Below are 19,064 nucleotides of genomic sequence, written 5' to 3' on the forward strand. Positions count from 1 at the left end.
GACCGTGTTTGGTGCCCATATCTTGATGAGCGAGTTGAGAGAGAGCTCCTGGCATGCCATTTGTGTAACTGTTCATCTACCAAGACAACACAGCATCCTTTGAACATGTCAGATCTTCCAAAGCAAGTCTGGGAGAAAATTGCAGTTGAGTTCTTTGGACCCCATGAAAATGGCCATTTGCCCATATTAATCATAGATGAGTACTCCGGTTTCCTCTGGTGGAATACTTTTCGTCAATCACTCATGATCGAGAAATTGAAAGACTGGAAGGTGTATTTGCAACCTGGGGTGTTCTGTTTGTTCTAAAATCTGATAATGGCCTACCATTCAATGGTCAGGAATTCAAAGACTTGATGTATATAGGTTTTGTTTGTATTTTTTTGAGTTAATAAAGGGGGAGATGTAGGCCTAGATTTTCGGAAAGGGCACAGGTACTGCACCGCATTGCATGACAGGGAGGGAGCAGGAGAGGGTCATATCTACAGAGGTTTGGCATTCTCCTCCCCTCTTCCAAGCGCCGGCACTGATTTCAGCTGCAATGTGCCAGGCACACCCCTTAGCACCATAATGCTGGTGTGCCTGCCTGAGTCTGCCATAGGCTTTGTACAGGAAGGGTACCTTTCCAGTACAAAATACTATGGCTAGGCATGCAAAGTTGGAAAAGAAAGGAGAAATAAAAACATTTCTTCTCTTAATGCCTGCTTTGAAATGGCCTGTAGATAGGATTTTGCATCAAAAGGCATGGGTGGTAGCTTGGGAACTGCCAGCTTCCACCCATGTAATGCTCCCCTCTGCGCTAAATAACGCAAAGCAGTGTTTTGTGCTACTTTGCATTACTTTCAGGATACTTTCCAGGGCAAAACCAGTTTTGCGCTGGAATGTAAATTAGCAAAAAAACATTTTGTGCTGTTTTTCATCAATTTTGTGACGCCAACCCAGGGCAAAATGTTTGTAAATCTGCCCGTGATATTTTGTGTAGTTTAGAGCATGGGACCCCTATGGTCCCTAATGGACTCTGTAGTCTAGTGACATAAGTGATTGGGGGTGGTTAATAAAAGTCACAATCTGAGAAATAAAGATGTGAAATACCGAGCTCTGTGTGTTGTGGAATTCATTTAGATGCTACCGGGGAGGGGAGGACACTACAGAGACCTGGACAGACACAACAAGTGGATTGGTCCTGGGAAAAATCTGGAAATCAAGAAGTTCAAAACAGTTTCAAAATGTGTTCCAAAAAGAGACTTTGTCATCTTTTTGCAGAAAAGTTGCCTCCATGCAGTGCAAGCCTGAAATTTTAGCCACCGCCATGGAACTTCAGTTTTGGATGTCTGCCGCAGGATGGTCCCATTAAATCTGTGGAGATTTGGACATTTTTACTTGAAAAAGTTTCTAAGTCCCAAGACAGAAGAAGAATGTGTTGTTTTCCAGAGATGCTGGACCCTTATAGGAGGATGGATCTGAAATTCAGTAGGATGCCGTGGGATTGTTGACTGGGTAATTTACAGAGTAGTTCTGGAGCAAAAGTTTTCAAACGTTTCCACGTTTTTTTCCTGGTGCCCAAGCAATCACAGTAGTACACATCAAAGCCCCCCAGGACTCAAGGGGCACCTGGAGACTCTCATTGTGCCACTGGTCAGTGAGAATTGAAGGAAAAAGGCCTCGTGGAATTTTTGAGTGTCCCTGTAGCCAAGCAGGAGGTCAGCCAACTGATATATAAAGTTAATTTCTTTGTCCTGGATACAAGGGAAACAGGTTCAGTCCCTCAGAGCTCCTCACAGTTCACAGACTACAGGTTTGGATTGCAAGTCTAAAAAGTGTTCCGAAGAGGGTTTCTAGGGATGCCACATCCATGCCTGGCTGCCTTCTGGGCACTCCCTTCTGTGGTGACTTCTGGGCACTCCCTAAACAATAGGGTAAAAGTTCCTGGGTGCATTCCTACCCACTTTTTCAGTATTTTCTGTTAACATTACTGCAAACAGACCCGAAATGCCATGGGTCAGGGCACTTTCAAGACAGTAAAAGTATTCTTCCACACTATATTTGAGCCCTGAGGTCTGTGGGTGTGTAGGGGAGTGCACTCAGCGCCGGACTGGCTGTAGCTGGCACCGGACCCAGTGGGCCGGAAGGGTGGGAGCCAGTTATTGACTAGTGGGAGCCGGTTTTGTTAATAGGGACCATTTTTGCAGCAGTGCTGCAATATCGGCCCCCTCTAAAAAACGTGGCAGTGGTGCTTGAAACTAGCACATCACCCGGCTGGAACTTCTCGGTAGCACCCGCCCCCTCCACCCTCCGAGGGCCGGTCAGGCAAAGTTGCCTGGGCTGGTTTCTATTCCCAGTCCGGCCGTGATTACTATGGTAATCCGCAGTGTTCTTACACTAAAATCCTGTTTGTGGGAGGCCATGTTATGTACCCGCAACAATCTTGGAGACAGAAGTCTGGTAGAACAAAGGCAGGGTCTTACAGCACCCAGGCAGGGGATACAAACGAATTGTCCTGTCATCTTGTTCATTCTCTTTTCAAGTGTTCCAACGTGTTAAATGTGGCTCAAACTGACCTATTATGCTGAAGTCAGAGGAGTCATCTCTGCCTATTTTGGTAACTGTATTATGAGCTCCTGGGAGGAATTTCAAACCTCATTCAGACCAAGTATTACTGTGGGTAGTTGCTTGAGAGCTAGCCTCCAGCAGCTTCAGGATGAATATAGGTACCTTTCTAAAAAGTTAAATTTCCTATATATTTAACAATCATTTCTTACTTTACCATTAGATGGGATTTTATTAAATCAAAAAATTAGGCATTAAAGAAGAGTGACAGCCAACACGTGTTTTGCCCCTTTTACATGGCAATCCGGCCTGGGGCTTCTTCAGGGCATGGTAAATATGCTTCTCAGTTAGGACGGTTCCTGGATAAGGTAAGTATTAAACCAAGCTGGATGGCGATGGACTAATTGCGATACGAAGGCGACTTGCCAAGACCCATTTTAAGGGTTTAATACTTACCTTATCCAGAAACCCTCCTAACTGAGAAGCCTATTTACCACGCCCTGAGGAAGTCCCAGACCGGATGGCCATGTAAAAGTGCCGAAACACGTGTTGGCTGTCACTCTTCTTTTGCCTCTGTGACTCAAAACTAAGCAAATGGGTCACAAAAAGGCAAAAATCAGCAATTAAACATCTTTAACCTGCACACTTTGTCTTGGAATTCATTCCAGAAGAAGAAAATACCCAAAGCCTGTCCAGTCATTCACTTGGAACAATTTTATTAAGTTGCATTTCTCATGTTTCTGTCCAATGAAAGTGATTTGCAAGTAAGTGTTTTGGAAATTAGCTGTTTATTTAGTTTACCATGCAAGTGACATTTTAGTGATGCCTTTTTATGTAATGTCAGTCTACGATAATTGGTGCTTTGTTTGTCTGGAACATTATAAAAGATGTGCCATTTGAGCTGGAGTAAGATAATTCATTTTCATTCACTCAGAGAGCTCGATGCTGCCTGGTCCTTTTGTATTAGCACTTGTTATTAGTAATATAGTTGTTTGTTTATATGCTGCGGCCACTTAATGCCACAGCATATAATTGTGTGATGAATTGTCTTATGATTCCAGTAACGTTTTACTTTTTATGATGCCTTATTTGACATTTGAATACACACCCAGGCTGAGAATTAAAAGAATACTAATTGATGGCAATTGTGCATATTTTTCTTAATAGTTTTGACTGATTACTAGAGCCCCGGAATATTCCTTTCGCACGAATAGGCCCTTCGTAATGTTTATTGACTAAGCGTCAATGATGTTCTTGCTGATGAGACACAATCAATGTGTCTTTGCCCTCACCTATGCATTTGTTGTAGTACATGTATGTATCGCTGCTTCTCACTGATCCAAACCGCATATTGCTTGTATTCCAGTGGTCATGACAGGGGGAAATATCTTTCAAGGCGTGCTGATATAACTGTACTTAGAAATGCTAAATATAAAAAGTGCAATACTCTGTGGGGACATCTTCGTTGTGTGGCAGCATGATGGCAGCAAGGTAAGATAATGCTGTTTCGTGGTGTATTTAATTTGGCCCCATGGTTTAAACACTGCAAACACATATCTAGAAAATAAATGATATGCCTTACTAATTAAGACTTCATTTTCATCATAGCCTGCGAGGTGTGCATTGTGTGTCTTTGTGGAGTTTTAACCATGGTCTGCTGACGATTTTTTTACTGAAACAGACTGGATTTTATTAAAATTAAATTGGGCCTGTTGTATAAGTATTCTGATTTGACCAGGCCTCATCTATGCATTATTAATGCTCTAAATCTGATAGAATTCAGTAGGAACCAGTGGCAACCAGGTCCGAATCCCATTGATATGGCAGCTGTTAAAAAGTTCTATTCAGTCTGTCATTTTGGGTGACCTTGCTCCTGTGTCTGGACTACTCTTTCCTTCAAAGTACATTTCTTGAATGTGATTTTCCATCAGATAGAGCTCTGTTTACAGTACATTTGTCAACAATGTTGTTAAGGACAAAGCATAACTCAAGTTTCAGTTGACTCTGGGAGATAGGGAGGCCAGTCAAACTTTTCAAACGTTGGTCAAAATGTGCTGTGTTGCTGTGCAACATTCTGATTAGAAAACAATGCAGGGTTCACACTACCCCTGCATGGGAATGCAGTGGTTTTTAAGCGCACTTGAAGACCACAGAGATACCCTGGTTTTACATTTTCAATGGTGCTGAAGGAGGACAGGGCAGGCTTCCGAAGGACAAGGCAGGTATTTATATGAAAGCCTTGCAAGGAAGGGCCAACTCCCACTGGCCTGGATCTTTCCATATTGATGGAGTGTTGAGAGATGCTCTTTTACTCTGGTTTCTGATGAAGTTCCCTTGAGGACCTCACGTGGCCATCAGTCAAGTGGTTGACAAGTACCTTATCTGCTTTGCATTTTGACTGCTAATTATACGATAAGGAGAATGCATGGAGCAGTTTCCCCTCTGACTATTCTCTAAGTTCAACTTTTATTAATGACTTTGTGCTGAGATACACTCGGGCCTTGTCAATGGCATGTGCGGTGTAGTGTTGGAGTGCTTTACCGCCTCTCCAACCTGATTGCCTGCGGCTTCTTTGATAAAGTGTGTGCATGCATGAACGGGATGACTGTGGCACATTCACAGTTCGCAGATGGCAACATAACCATCAGGACACGAGGCTTCTGGGATGCAGAAGTCTATCAAAGCCTGTTGTTTTTATCTGGTGTTTGATATAAAGTGAAAGTCGGTTAATTCCAAAACTGGTGCATGTCCTTTACCCAGAAATGTTTTGACTCAAGGGGTGCAAACTTGTTTCTGTGGGCAATTAAACATAGCGATGAAACCTGTCATAAATGTTATTGTGCAAGTTCATCCTGCTAAATCTGTAACTGAAATACACTTTGACCCTGAAGTGAACCTCTTGACTTCATCTGACCTTGACTCACACACATCAACTATAGCTCCTTAGGACCCCAAATGGCAAGAAAATGAAAGTCTGAATAAAATTGCCCATCAAGAGTGGTGCAGCAAGGGTTCCATGCGACCTAACGGAAGCATTGGAAATTGACCAGCCTCCCCCTTGGATTAATAGGACCAACAAGGCCACAAACTGGGGTGAAGTGGCCCCATTACACCCCTGCGCCCAGTGCCACTGCACCAAGGATAAGGGCCGGCCTTCAAAGCATCTGAATTGCACTTTCATAAACAAAAGCTCTGCTTTAGAGCACAGTTACATAAAAGAGCCATGGTCAGAATAAAGTAAATTTAAGCAGGCTGTCCGTTCACTTGAGTGCTCAATCTCCCCTTCTGGCCAATGCCATTGTAGTAGATGATTGAATGATTCAATGTTATTGAGGAACAGTGTGGAAATTCCAAATACTTTCAGGTCTCTCCCCATAAACATATTGCCTAAATACTCAAAATGTAATACGTTAATGGTGAATCCCTACTATTATGTGACCAGTCGATGAGAAATGCGTTTGTTTTTAAATAAGGATTGGTTAATTTCTTTGCTAAATAAACATGTCTGTAGAAAACTCCAAGCAAATAGTCCACGAACCGATTATTTAAAGCCTCTAAAGCAGCGATAAGAGTACATTCTGCTGATTCATTTAGTGTAATTGTGCAGAGTCAAATTACAACAGCTGTAATTAAAGAAAGAGCAAGAAATCTGGTCTGTATTGTGTTTATAAAAATTACCAATTCAACAGAATACTTATAGAGTATGAGAGAAAACTACAATGAATCGTGAACATGAGGCTAAACGTAATGTTTCTCAAGTTGTTACTGAAGATAATGACAGGGATGAGGATTATAATGTGGAATTTACTTATTCAAGAGGACTCATGTGTTTGATTGTGATATGGCTGCTGGCTGTCATCGCCTTAATTAGAGCCAGAGTGTGAAGAACACTCCATAATGTTACCAAACTTAGTACATGAAGTTGATGGGGCTAAAATAGCCCTCAAATACATGTGGGCTCTGCCATACAGATAAGCAAAGTGAGGATAAGCAATACTTTAGGAATGGTGCCTCATAACAGCATAAGTAAGGAAAGTATTAGGTAATAATGGTGGAAGAAGAAAGCTTAGGAACAATTTGTATGCCCACACCACAAAATGCAGAAGTCCCAATTGATATTGTTATAATGCATAGCTGACTGCAAACCCTGGATAAAAACACTCTCTAATTCCCTATTACAGTCTGTAGCCACCTGTGATAACGCAATGATAGAGTTGCTGAAATGTAATAAATTATTATATTCGAATTGTGACATCATAATGCCTGCTTACAGGGACATCCACCAAGGTGAAAGGTAAGTTACAGAGCATCATTACATCCGCAGTTTAAATACGAAATGCAAGGACTGGCTTATCTTTCTTCTGATTGTTTCCCCCCAAATTGAATAGTGATCAGCAGAAAGAAAATATTTATTGCAACATGTTTATATTTTGCACGGTATCGGCCATTAGTGGAAAGACATCTCCGCAGGCTTTCCCACATTCTCTGCTAGAGCATTTATTTTGTGATCTGACTTATATTAATCTGAGTCTCATATTATTTTTGAAAGAAATACGTCTGTGTTTTAGGTGTGTATGATTTTGTGCTGTAGATTCTGTATTTATTTTCTCCTGCTTTACAGTTCCATTACATTATAAAGAAACTTGACTTTCAGCCTCGTTCCTCTGTATAGTCACGGAACTATGATTTGCAATGTCCTTGTAATGTATGAGAGCAGGTACTTTATCCCATATGTAATTCAGCTAACTGCTAGTACACAGGATTTGGATTCAGAGAAACATTTTGACGGAATGAGCCTTGCATGATTCAGTGCACGGAAATTAGAATTACTGAGCTACAAATATATAGGTTCCAGTTGATGTAACAGAATGTAGTTCTTTGTACGTTCTAAACTCTTGCCAAGGTCATCTTACAACTATTCCAGTGGACCTCCAAGAAATTTCTCCCCACAATCATATGGTCCACTGAAAAATACACTTACATATTTTAGGTTTAGATATTTTTGGTGGGGAATGAAAATGAATCAATAGGTAGATCACTAATTATTGTAGACAATATCTTGCCTTATTCACATGAAATGCCTCAGTTGGTTGAAGTTCCCTTGCAAAAAAGCTTGTTCCTAAACCAACACTGTGGCATTCCGTTGTGAAAAGTTAGCTAGTTCTGAAGAACCAATGCCGGAATTCCCAGATAAATTCCAAATACAATGAAATACAGATTAGGAATTACATTGAAGCTAAATGTAAGGAATATATTAACACATGAATATCTGCCCTGAAAATAATATTTTCAATATGAGGAAAAGTATATCAGATAAATATTTCACATGACATACATCACGTAACAACAATGACCATGTGTAAGAAAATAATTTGTTATTTGGGGTGGGTAACTTCCCACTTCACAGAATAATCACAACCCTTGTCGTTGTGAACCCTCCAAGTCACTAAACTAACCTGAGCTCAACCACCTGGTAACTATTGCCCAGAGCAGCCTACCTTAACAAAGGACAATGTGTCAAGGATTTATGTAGTACCAAAATAGTAATAACATCTAATTGCTAAACACTAAAAATCCCGAGCTGAAATGTGACATTAAAATGACCAGAATCCAATAAGGGGAACCAGAGATGTGTGTTTTTAAAGATTTAAGATAAAATAGAAACAAAATGCCAATGATAGTCTATTGTTGCGGTAGTCTGAGCCTTAGTTGCAATTTCGGGCTGACCACGATGGAGCACAGTCCAGATACACCAATCAGGCTTGCCCTGTTCAAAGATTTTTCTTTCTTACTTCGTACCCTACTACGAATTTGGTGGACTACGGACAGTGCGACTCGCAAGGGTGCAGCAGTGGTGGTTTTCCGATCGCCCTATTACGACCAGGGCAGTTGGGCTGCCCTGGCACCATCAGCAAAACGCCAGGGATCAGAGATCCCTGGTGGTGGCGCAGCAGTCATGAGGCTGAAATATGCTTGGTGCGGCCGCTGCTGCCCGGCCAAGCATATTACAGGTTTCCCCACCGCCACATTTTTCATGGCGGTGTGACCGCCATGGAAAGTGTGGCAGTGAGGAAATAAAGGGGGCCTTGTGCCTCTGCACCTGTTGTGCCCCTGTGTGCATGCACCGCAGTGCCTGTATGGCATGGACTGTAGCAATCCATGCCGTGCAGATACTGATTTTGAAGTTCCTATTGCGGTCCCTAATTCATAGGCACAGCCTTGGAAACGTCAAAGAACAGCCCACCAGACAGGAGATAATTCCTAATCTGGTGGGCTGTCCAAACATGGGTTTGGCAGTGCGGGAGCTGGGAGGTCCCACTCCCGCACTGCCAAACTCATAATAAGGCCCTTACTCTAAGTCCCTATCAACCACAAGAATGTACTTAAGCCCCCAGGACCCGAGGCCAGGTGCTTAGAGATTCACAGGCTGTGAGGCAGAGACCAACCGCGGGTTCTAGTCCAGGTACAGTTGGCACTGGTCAACCTGATACTTCCAGTAAAAGGCCTCTGGCAGCTTGTTGTCTCTGTGTAGCTGATGCCGCAGTGTCATTTTCGTTTATTTGCTTTAAAATAATATGTTAATCTGCAGCCTGTATTAACTCTAGCATACATGATTTACATATATTTTATTTATTATTACTGTGTATGGCTTTAACAAATTGTTTTCCATATCATTTTATATTTAGATTTAGCAGAATAATCCATATATTTGATTACCTTTATTTAGCTAATGTGCATTTAAAATTGTCATGAATTGGCCTAGGTACCTCACTCCATCTCAAAATAAACATTGTATTCTCCTGAGGCTTGAGCTGGGAGATAGTCGCTGTAGCGTTGTGCATCTGGTGACTAAAGCGATCCTTGCACTGTTTTAAGGTAGCGTTTTTACTTGGATGTTGTTGTATCCATTATTTTAAAATTCTATTATCTTAACTGTTTTTACCCTTTGCGGCATTTTAATACTGTTTGTACCCTAAGTGGCATTTAAAAACTTTGTTTGCCAACCTTACAATAGTATTCAATCTAGTCCGCCCGGCCGCCATCTTGGAAGTAGCGCGGGGAGCAGTCTAGTGGCTGCTTCCCACACGCTACAAAGAGGCTCATGGTACTAGCGCGCAGCAGCGGATTCTCCTGAGGCTTGAGCCGGGAGACAGTCGCTGTAGCGTTGTGCATCTGGTGACTAAAGCGATCCTTGCACTGTTTTAAGGTAGCGTTTTTACTAGGATGTTGTTGTACCTATTATTTTAAAATTCTATTATCTTAACTGTTTTTACCCTTTGCGGCATTTTAATACTGTTTGTACCCTTTGTGGCATTTTAAAACTTTGTTTGCCAACCTTACAATAGTATTCAATCTAGTCCGCCCGGCCGCCATCTTGGAAGTAGCGCGGGGAGCAGTCTAGTGGCTGCTTCCCACACGCTACAAAGAGGCTCATGGTACTAGCGCACAGTAGGCGCGCGCAGCGGGCGCGCGCAGGGGGCGCGCCGGCGGCGTGCCAAAGGCAAGCCCGTCTGCGCCCGTCCGCGGCTGACCGGGGCTAGGGGCCACGACCCCTGCTCCGCTGTCCCCCACTATACGGAGATACAGTTCCCATGCTATCCTTCAACTTAGAATGAAGGCCTCCCCTCTTTGCGCCCCTTCCTGCAATCCAATAGATCGCGGATTAGCCTGCTCCCATTGTGGTTTTCAAATCCTCCGTGATTCTACGGATAAAAATACCCTAGTTCGTATGTATTTATTGAACTGTAGATCACTCGCTAAGCATAGGACAGAGGTTTCGCTGTTTTTAGAGGATACTAAACCAGATGTCCTATTTTTAACAGAAACCTGGCTCCACCACGATTCAGACCCCGACGTCATCAAAGCACTACCTAAGGGCTATCTAATTCTACGTGCCGATCGCCCCACCAGAGGAGGTGGACTTGCTATTATTTTCAAGGATTGCTATAACTGTCGGTGTCTGCCCAACTCTTTTCTCAATTGTGAAAGTTTAACCTTCTCTCTTGATCTTTCTGCTACCTATACCTTTTCAGGGACACTTATATACCGCCCACCGGGGCCGATGGGGCAATTTCTTCATGCCCTTTCCCCCTCATTGGCTGACTCGGTATGTAGTTCTGCAAATTACACTCTCTTAGGAGATTTTAACATCCACCTTGACAACACTACCGATCATAATGCCATAGATCTGGGCGAGAATCTCACGGCATTACAACTCCAGCAGTTAGTAACGAAACCCACCCACTGTAAGGGACACTTGCTGGATCCTATCTTCAGCAACTGTACTGACCTTCTGGTGGAACACCCCATCCCGCAACCCTGGACAGATCATCTTCTGATCCCTTTTTGTCTGTCAATTATACACAGCCCCCCCCCCCCCTCCATTTAAAGCCATTCGGAAAGAACGGAACTGGTCTAAACTCTCACCAGTGGACTGGGCTTTGGCCCTCGAGTCATCTAGACCATCCCTCGATCCTGACCCTACCCTAGCTAATCAAAATTTTAATAATTGGATTCTGAATTCGCTAGACACTACTCTCCCTCTTGAATGCATCAAACCCAAGCGCGGCACCAAAACTGCCCCTTGGTACTCCCAAGACCTGCGAGAATGCAAGCGCCATTGTAAGAAATTAGAGAGGAAATGGCGCCTGGATTTCTCACCCTCCAGAAAAATTGCTTACAGAGCTGCGATAAAATCTTACAAAAACAAAATTACAAACGCACAAGCTGTTTTCTTCGATACTAAGATCACTGCAGCCGCCTCTAAGCCTAAAGAAATCTACAACATCGCAAAAACTCTCCTTAAACTTCCAGAAAAGCTTCCCAACCCTGGTGAGGCTCAACTTCGCTGCAATAACCTGGCTGAGTTTTTCCATGGAAAAATCCAGGCTATTTACACCACCTTTCCTACTACCAAGACCATCCCAATGACCGTCGAGGATGCTGAGACGGAGGTGCCGCCCACTGTAACATTTGAAACACTCCCCCCTCTTAATCAGCTCACTCTACAGTCCTTGATGTCCCAGATTAAATCTGGTTCCCCTAAAGACCCTGCACCTCCGCGATCTCTGATGTTAGTCAATCCCGTCATCCTCCCCACCATCATGGAACTGCTCAATGCCTCCCTTGCCACCGGCATAGTCCCGCTCCCTTGGAAACAGGCTATGGTAAAAGCCCTGCTAAAAAAAAACAACCTAGACAGCAACAATCCAGCAAATTATCGCCCAATCTCTCTCTTACCCTGGCTCAGCAAGATTCTGGAGAAGCACGTCAATGGGTCCTTGACGGAGTTTCTCGAGACCCACCATCTGTTGGATCCTTCCCAGACTGGGTTTCGGCCCTTGCATGGGACTGAGACTGCTTTGGTTGCAGTGACGGAAGAGGCTAGGAAGATTATCGATCAAGGAGGCACGGTCGCCATTCTCCTCCTTGATCTTAGCGCTGCTTTTGACACTGTGAACCACAGCATCCTTCTCCAGAGACTCTCTAATTTGGGAGTTTCTAATCAGGTCCTCAGATGGTTTAATTCCTTCTTGTCTGATCGCTCCTTCCAGGTTTTTGAGAGCAATGCCACCGCCCCCTGTAAACCTCTAGATTGTGGAGTGCCGCAGGGCTCATCATTGAGCCCAACGCTCTTCAACATTTATATGACTCCTCTGGCTGTGATCGTCAGTCTTTTTGGGATAAAAATTGTTATCTATGCGGACGATACCCAGTTAGTAGTCGCCTTAAACCAAACTCAGTCACAGACCAACATTAACTTGAGGGACTGTCTAGAAGCAGTGGCCTCCTGGATGACCTCATCCTGTCTTAAACTAAACGGAGACAAGACAGAGCTGATGCTTCTGGGCAACTCTCCAAACACCATCAACAACTTCCTTTGGCCATCCAGCCTTGGTCCCACTCCTATTCCTAAGGAATCAATTAAGAGTCTGGGTATTTGGTTGGACAAATCTCTCAACTACTCCTGCCAGGCAGCTAAACTCTCAGCTACCTGTGTTGGTATGCTCAGGCTCAGTCGAAAAATTCTCCTCCTACTTCCCTTTAAAGCCAGACAAATTATGACCCAAGGTCTTATACTCTCTCGTTTGGACTATGGAAACGCCCTCTATTTGGGGGCCCCTCACTCCACGATCAACAAGCTTCAGGTCAGTCAAAACTGTGCAGCACGAATACTTCTGCAAGTTCTCCGTCATGTCTCTATAAAACCTGGTCTAAAGAAACTACACTGGCTTCCAGTCAGAGAAAGAATTTCCTTCAAAAGCCTATGCATTGCTCACCGCGGTTTTTGGAAAACTGGTGCCATTTTAAATCATTCCCTGATTTCCCCCCACCTTCCCACCAGACACCTTAGGTCAGCGTCTTTGTATCTGACCACGGTGCCGAAAATTAAGAGAACCAGAGCTGGCGGGCGACTGTTCTCTTATAAGTCATCAAAACTCTGGAACTCCCTGCCTCTTAATCTAAGCTCTGACTCCAATCATCTTTCCTTTCGAAAGGGGTTAAAAACGTTGCTGTTTACCACCACAGAATAGGTTCTTTTATTCCCTACGCATATGCCTACTTTTTAGCGCTGGGACGCCTCAGGGTAGCCATTGCGCTTTATAAAAACTCCTTTCATTTCATTCATATCTGTTTGCTGTGCATAACACTTTGTTCTCATTGAAAATGTTATTCTTTGCTAACTTACATTTTGATGGTTGTAGTGTAGCAATTGGTTGGTTTGGACCCAAACTTCAACACCTGCAGTGGATGAGTACACTGAAAAGGTGAATACTCCTTTGTGAGATATCATAAAGGTCGCAGAGAGAGAAGAAGTTGGAACTGTATTATTCATGAGATGGAGGCTGACACCAAGTGCTGATAGGACACTGGGCTTTGATTGGTCCTCACTTGGTGACAAAACTAAAGATTATATATTTTGAAAGAAATGTTATGTTTTAACTGTGTAGAGCTTGTTAGATTAATAGATCACTTGCTCCTGTCCACCTTTGAAGGGAGACATTCTTTATATTCTCTTGAGAGCAATTCTCCTTATTTTTCTGCACTTAGAGATAATCTTGAGAGCAAGTACATTTTTCTTCATTCTATTTAGAACTTTTATTTCGTTCTTTTGACCTGCCCTGTATGGAAACAAGTCTTTGGTTAGAGTTGCATATGCTACCTTTCATAATGCAATACTCGCATTGATAATTGAACTGCTTGGATTATATTCATGTATGCTGTATCCAGGTGAATATCAATTTTGCCTAATTGATTTGACTGGCGATTGTAACTTTGAAAATCTGTTAATAAACCTTTAAACTTTTGCAATCTACTTCTCTCTGTTATTTTTGTGGGTAAAAGTCTGTTTCACTGTTAAAGCATTGATACCACATTTCAGATTTCAGCCACAGTGGATGGACTTAGCAGAGTTTTGAGTATGCTCCAAGTTAGCGAGGTGACAATACCATTTATCTTCACAGTTTGTGAACAGTGTTTTAGTCTCAAGTTTTACAAAATACTTTGGTTACCTCCATTCGTTATCAAGAAATGCGATGAGAGTTGTTTTATTCCTTACGGGACTTAGGAATTTCCTCCACTAACAATCTGCGAAGGTGAGATGCTCTTTAAATGGTGCCCGAGTTCTTACCCTCTAATTGTCCTTTCACTGTTCTTAATAGATGTCTCATGTATCTATAAAACACAACATCAATTCTTTGACTACTATTTCCTTCATGCAAAGCCATGAACAAGACAGACATAGCCACCTCACCAAAGTTTGATTCCTCTCCTTTTACTCTCTGCAAAAGAACCATGCAATCAATTAACGTGGCTGAATGTCCAGGTATTTCCTCAGCAGGGGTAACGTTTTTCTGAAAGTATGTTACTAAAACAGCTTTGTCTTTCGCAGCAGACCTTCTGAAGTTGCTAAAGTTCATGGTAAAGGTCTTAAGGGATGAGAGAGTACATCTATCATATGAAGGTTCCAATTCTGTGCTGTCACAATTATTCAACCAATTAGTGCTTTGTTTGCTTACATGATGATTGTCCTGCCATTGCTGACCACTGGCTTCTTCTTGGACATGTTAGTGAAGTTTTTTAGTTTGTTCATTTTCATTGGGTCATGAAACTTCTTAGCAGGTTTGAATGCTAGGTGCATGATCTTCCTCCTTTGCTTTAACCCTTGTATAGTTTTTATAACAAGATTTATGATAATGGGAGCAGAGATAGTTGCCTAGGGTGCGGTTCCAAGGCACCCCATAGCACTAAGGGGAGGGTGAGATGTGGTTGGTGGGGTTTTCCACATTTCTGGGGGGGAGTGTTGGGGGAAGGGGGTGCTAATAGCAGTAAAAAGAGCAGTGGCAAAGGGAACAAAGAGAGGAAATAGCAGGGTTCTGAATTTGATTGAGTATTTTGGCTGTTTAAATCATAGATATGGCTAGTAAATGTCGTATTATTACAGTGAATGTGAATGGTATGCTAAACAAACAAAAATATGGAGGGCTTATAGGATGGCTGACCTCCTTTATGCCCCAAGTTCTTTTATTCAAGAAACACACCTTAAAACAAATTCCCCTAACCTCTTTTTGCCTAGAGCATTCTCAGACACCTTTTTTGCCTCAGCAGGGTTGGTGATGAGAGGAGTAGCCATTTACTTCTCTAGAAGTATAGCTTGGGAAAATGTCCAAATGCGGAGAGATCCTGAGGGAAGATGGCTATGGGTTATGGCAAAATTAAACGAAAACATCTTGAACTTGTCAACTACTATGGTCTGATTATGGATGACGTCTCTGTGTTGGCAAAGTTCAATGAGCTGCTTAGGGGAGTCCCTGGTCAGATCATTTTTGGTGGGGATTTTAATCATATCCTAGATTTAAAAAAGGATACTTCTAATAAAAACAAAAAACAACTGAAGCCCAAGACTAAAAAAGTTTTGATGTAAAGCTAACCCGGCCATAAGTAATTACACATGCCATTCTCGCCAATTTCAGACGGCATCGCAAATTAATTTTTTTTTAACATCTCGGTAGAGGCCGAAATTGGTGCCAATTCATTTTCAGACCACTCCTTTATCAAGCTTGATCTAGAAATCAAAGAGGGGAGGAAGGAGAGATCCAGGTGGCATATGGATCGTCTTCTTCTTCAAGAGCAACAATGGGTAGGAGGTTTAAGAGAATGGATTTTAGAGTATTTTAGGATCAATGAGGGGACGGCAGAACCGTTCTCAAAATGGGGGGTTCAAGGCAGCTGTGCGTGGGCAAATGATCACCTTCTCGGCTGCCCAGTTGAAAATACGACATATTAAAATAGCAGGAAGCTGCCTTAATCACAGAGGTGGTAGATCCAAAGAATGGATTTGTAGTGACAAGTAGGGATGAGATTGCGCAAGCTTTCATGGAGCATTACCAACAGCTCTATACAACTGAATATGTAGTTTGGCAAAATTCGATACACAATTATTTTGAGGGGGTAAATCTCCCCAGACTGTCTAACTCCCTCGCGGAACAGATCCAAATAGATATAACAAGCATTGAAATCTTGGCAGCCCTGAATTCAACCGCTGGAGCGAAAGCCTGTGGAAATGATGAGCTCCCAATAGAATTTTATAAAATATTTGCAAAGGAGTTGACCCCGTTCCTAACAAAATTATTTAACTATGTTAAGAATGGTGGTGCTGTTCCTTCGGTCTTTGAAGAGGCTATAGTTGTCAGCTTTGGGAAAAAGGGCAAGAACCCTAAGGATGTTCATTCCTACAGACCTATTAGCCTTCGCAATGCCGATTATAAAATTTTAATGAAGATTTGAGCGCAGCGTTTTATACCCTTAGCACAGGAAGTGATCCACAGAGACCTGTCTGGATTTATTGCTGGGAGGTCCATGTCCTCAAACACAGAATTTTTAATACAGGCTCTCGATTATTGCAACACTAACAGCACCCGGCTTGCATTATGATGGTTGACGCCGGTGAATTGGAATACCCTTTTCTATGCCCTCGGTAGGTACGGAATTCCTCCCGAGGTTATTAAAATGCTCTGTAAAATCTATCAGGGGGCCCAGGCACAGGTGGTGATAAATGCAAATCGTATAGGTATAATAAATATTAACAGGGGAACGAGACAAGGCTGTCTGCTCTCCCCTTTTTTATTTATGTTTATTATTTAAAACCTAGCCATTCAAATTCGTGACAATGTAGCAATCAATGCTCCAGTTGTGGGTATGTCCAAATTAAAGCTGTTCGTGGGCAATATTATTCTATATCTTAGTCCTGAGAGTCAGAATCTGGAATTGGTTTTAACAGAATTTAGCCAATTTGAGTTGATAGGGGGCTATAAAATAAACCAAAATAAAACTGAAATTCTAGTTTTAAACTCTGATAGGAACTTCCTCCCCATAAATCTTAAGCATCAAGCCGCTAAATCAGATCCAATACGCTATTCGGGGATTTATGTCTCCGATCAATATCAACAGCTTTATAAGCTGAATTATGTAGCTATGCGGGGTAAAATTAAGAGACTGTTGGACAACTGGTTTCTATTACCCTTAACATTGATAGGCCGGGTAGTCCTCATTAAAATGTGCATACCACCTCTACTAGTCTTTCTCTTTCTAAATATACCTTTTAAAATCAATATCAGTTATTTTAAAGAGCTGGAAACAATGTTTAGACAGTTTGTCTGGGGTAAGAAGAAACAGAGGGTTAAACTCCCTGCGGCACAATTAGCCATTGACCAGGGTGGCTTAGCATTACCAAATGTTCATACATACTACGAATCAGCCTTTTTAGATTTAACAGCCTGTTTGTTGGTTTCTAATGGTTTAACAGACAACTTTTTGTTGGATAAAATGGTGCAGGAAGCTGGTTCACAGATCCAGATATTTTTTAAAACTTCCAAACTCCCCAAGAGGACTAGATACAAGACTCTAAAAGACTATTCCCTTAGATTACAATCCCTTTTCAGGCAAGTTGGCTCTTCTGGATTTCAGTTTCTAAAACTAGGTGAATGTAAAAATCTGGGTCTCCAAATTCAATCTAGTCACCTGGGGAACTGGAAGGACTGGGGGCTTGAAGAGCTAGGGTGCTTTTCAATCCTGAATAGAGTAATCACTGGGCAAGAGATACAGAACAAAAGTAGGGACCAGTAAGCCATCCTTTTTTGAATACTTACAGATTTTACATTTCTTTTAATAGACATAACTTCTCGTTTAATGGTGCCCCCTCTAAGCTGGTGACTGCTCTTTTTGGAGCTAAGCTATGAGGGGTGGGGAATTGGCACCGTCTACTGAGCACTCGAAGCGAATCTTTATTGGTCGAGAAGTATTTACAACGGATAACTCAGGAAACTCAATGTTCCTTCTCTAGTCAGGAGTGGCAGGTCATATGCCAGTTAGGGAGTAAGGCCTTGAGAGCCGCCAATTTTAAGAGAATGGCCTTTCTGTCCCGGTGGCTGGCATATTTTAGACCCAGCTGAGTTCGGGAGACTAAGCTGCGGGATCTGTTCTACTGACGGGCGGAGTTGGCGGTGTCTCTGACGTGCCGGAGGGTGTTTGCTGCTTTTGCTCGGTGTCCCACCATACGGAGCGACTGAAAATACTTGGAGTGCTGCTGGCGCCTACGGGGACGAACTACCGGGGAGCCGAGGGCACTGATTGCTGGGTGCTGGCCGCTGGACGCTGGTCCGCTCTGCGAGGTAAGGCGCACTGGGTTTTTTATCCAGTTTGCGCTCGCTGTGCTCGTATTGCGCCCTCCTCTGAGACTCCATGCTGGTGCGCTCTCTGTAAAGCCGGTTGCAAAGCTGTGAACATTGCAAGGGGGTGAAGGGGTAAAGCAACGCTGCTGTCCCTGCTCGGCGTCTGCGTCTGCCTTGTCAGCTGTTATACGGAGTGATTAAAGCCACTGCACCTTCGACGGCGAATAACTGGAAACTGGGGGCATTGACGCTGGTCTGCTGATCTGCTTGTGAGGTAAGGCGCGCTGGGTTTTACCCAGTTCGCGCTCACTCTGCTGTACCGCGCCCTCCTTGCGACTCCTCATCGGTGCATTGACTGTAATCCTGATGGTGATTGCAAAGCGTTGAAAAACTGTGAAGGGGCAAAGCTGACTCTCCCTCATACCCCATGAACTCTGCTCCTCCCTCTCTCACTTAGTAGCGATCTGAAAAGCTGTGAAAATTTTCAAGAGAATAGTACAATGCATTTATAAGCGTATTTAAAAGATACGTTTCAGATGGCGGCAAGAGTGAGGGGCAAACAGTCCAAGCTAGAGCTGGAGAAGGAGGTTAAGCTCCCAACTCCGATCAGATCTCCATCAACCACAAAAGGAGAGAGAAAAAGCAAAAGGAAAAATCAACAAAAAGAAGCCCTAAAACAGAAGGCGCTGGAATCCACTGACTTAAACAGAAAAAATAAGTATAATGTGTTAAGGAAACAGGCTGAAGAGGACGACAACGAGGAAAATGATCAAGAGGAGGGCGAAGAAGAAGAAGAGGTAGAGAGCCTGACCTTGTCCGAGCTATCTGCAGAACTGAGCTTGCTTGCTG

Source organism: Triturus cristatus, chromosome 2_1, assembly GCF_964204655.1.
Source record: "Triturus cristatus chromosome 2_1, aTriCri1.1, whole genome shotgun sequence".
Classification (NCBI taxonomy): Eukaryota; Metazoa; Chordata; class Amphibia; order Caudata; family Salamandridae; genus Triturus; species Triturus cristatus.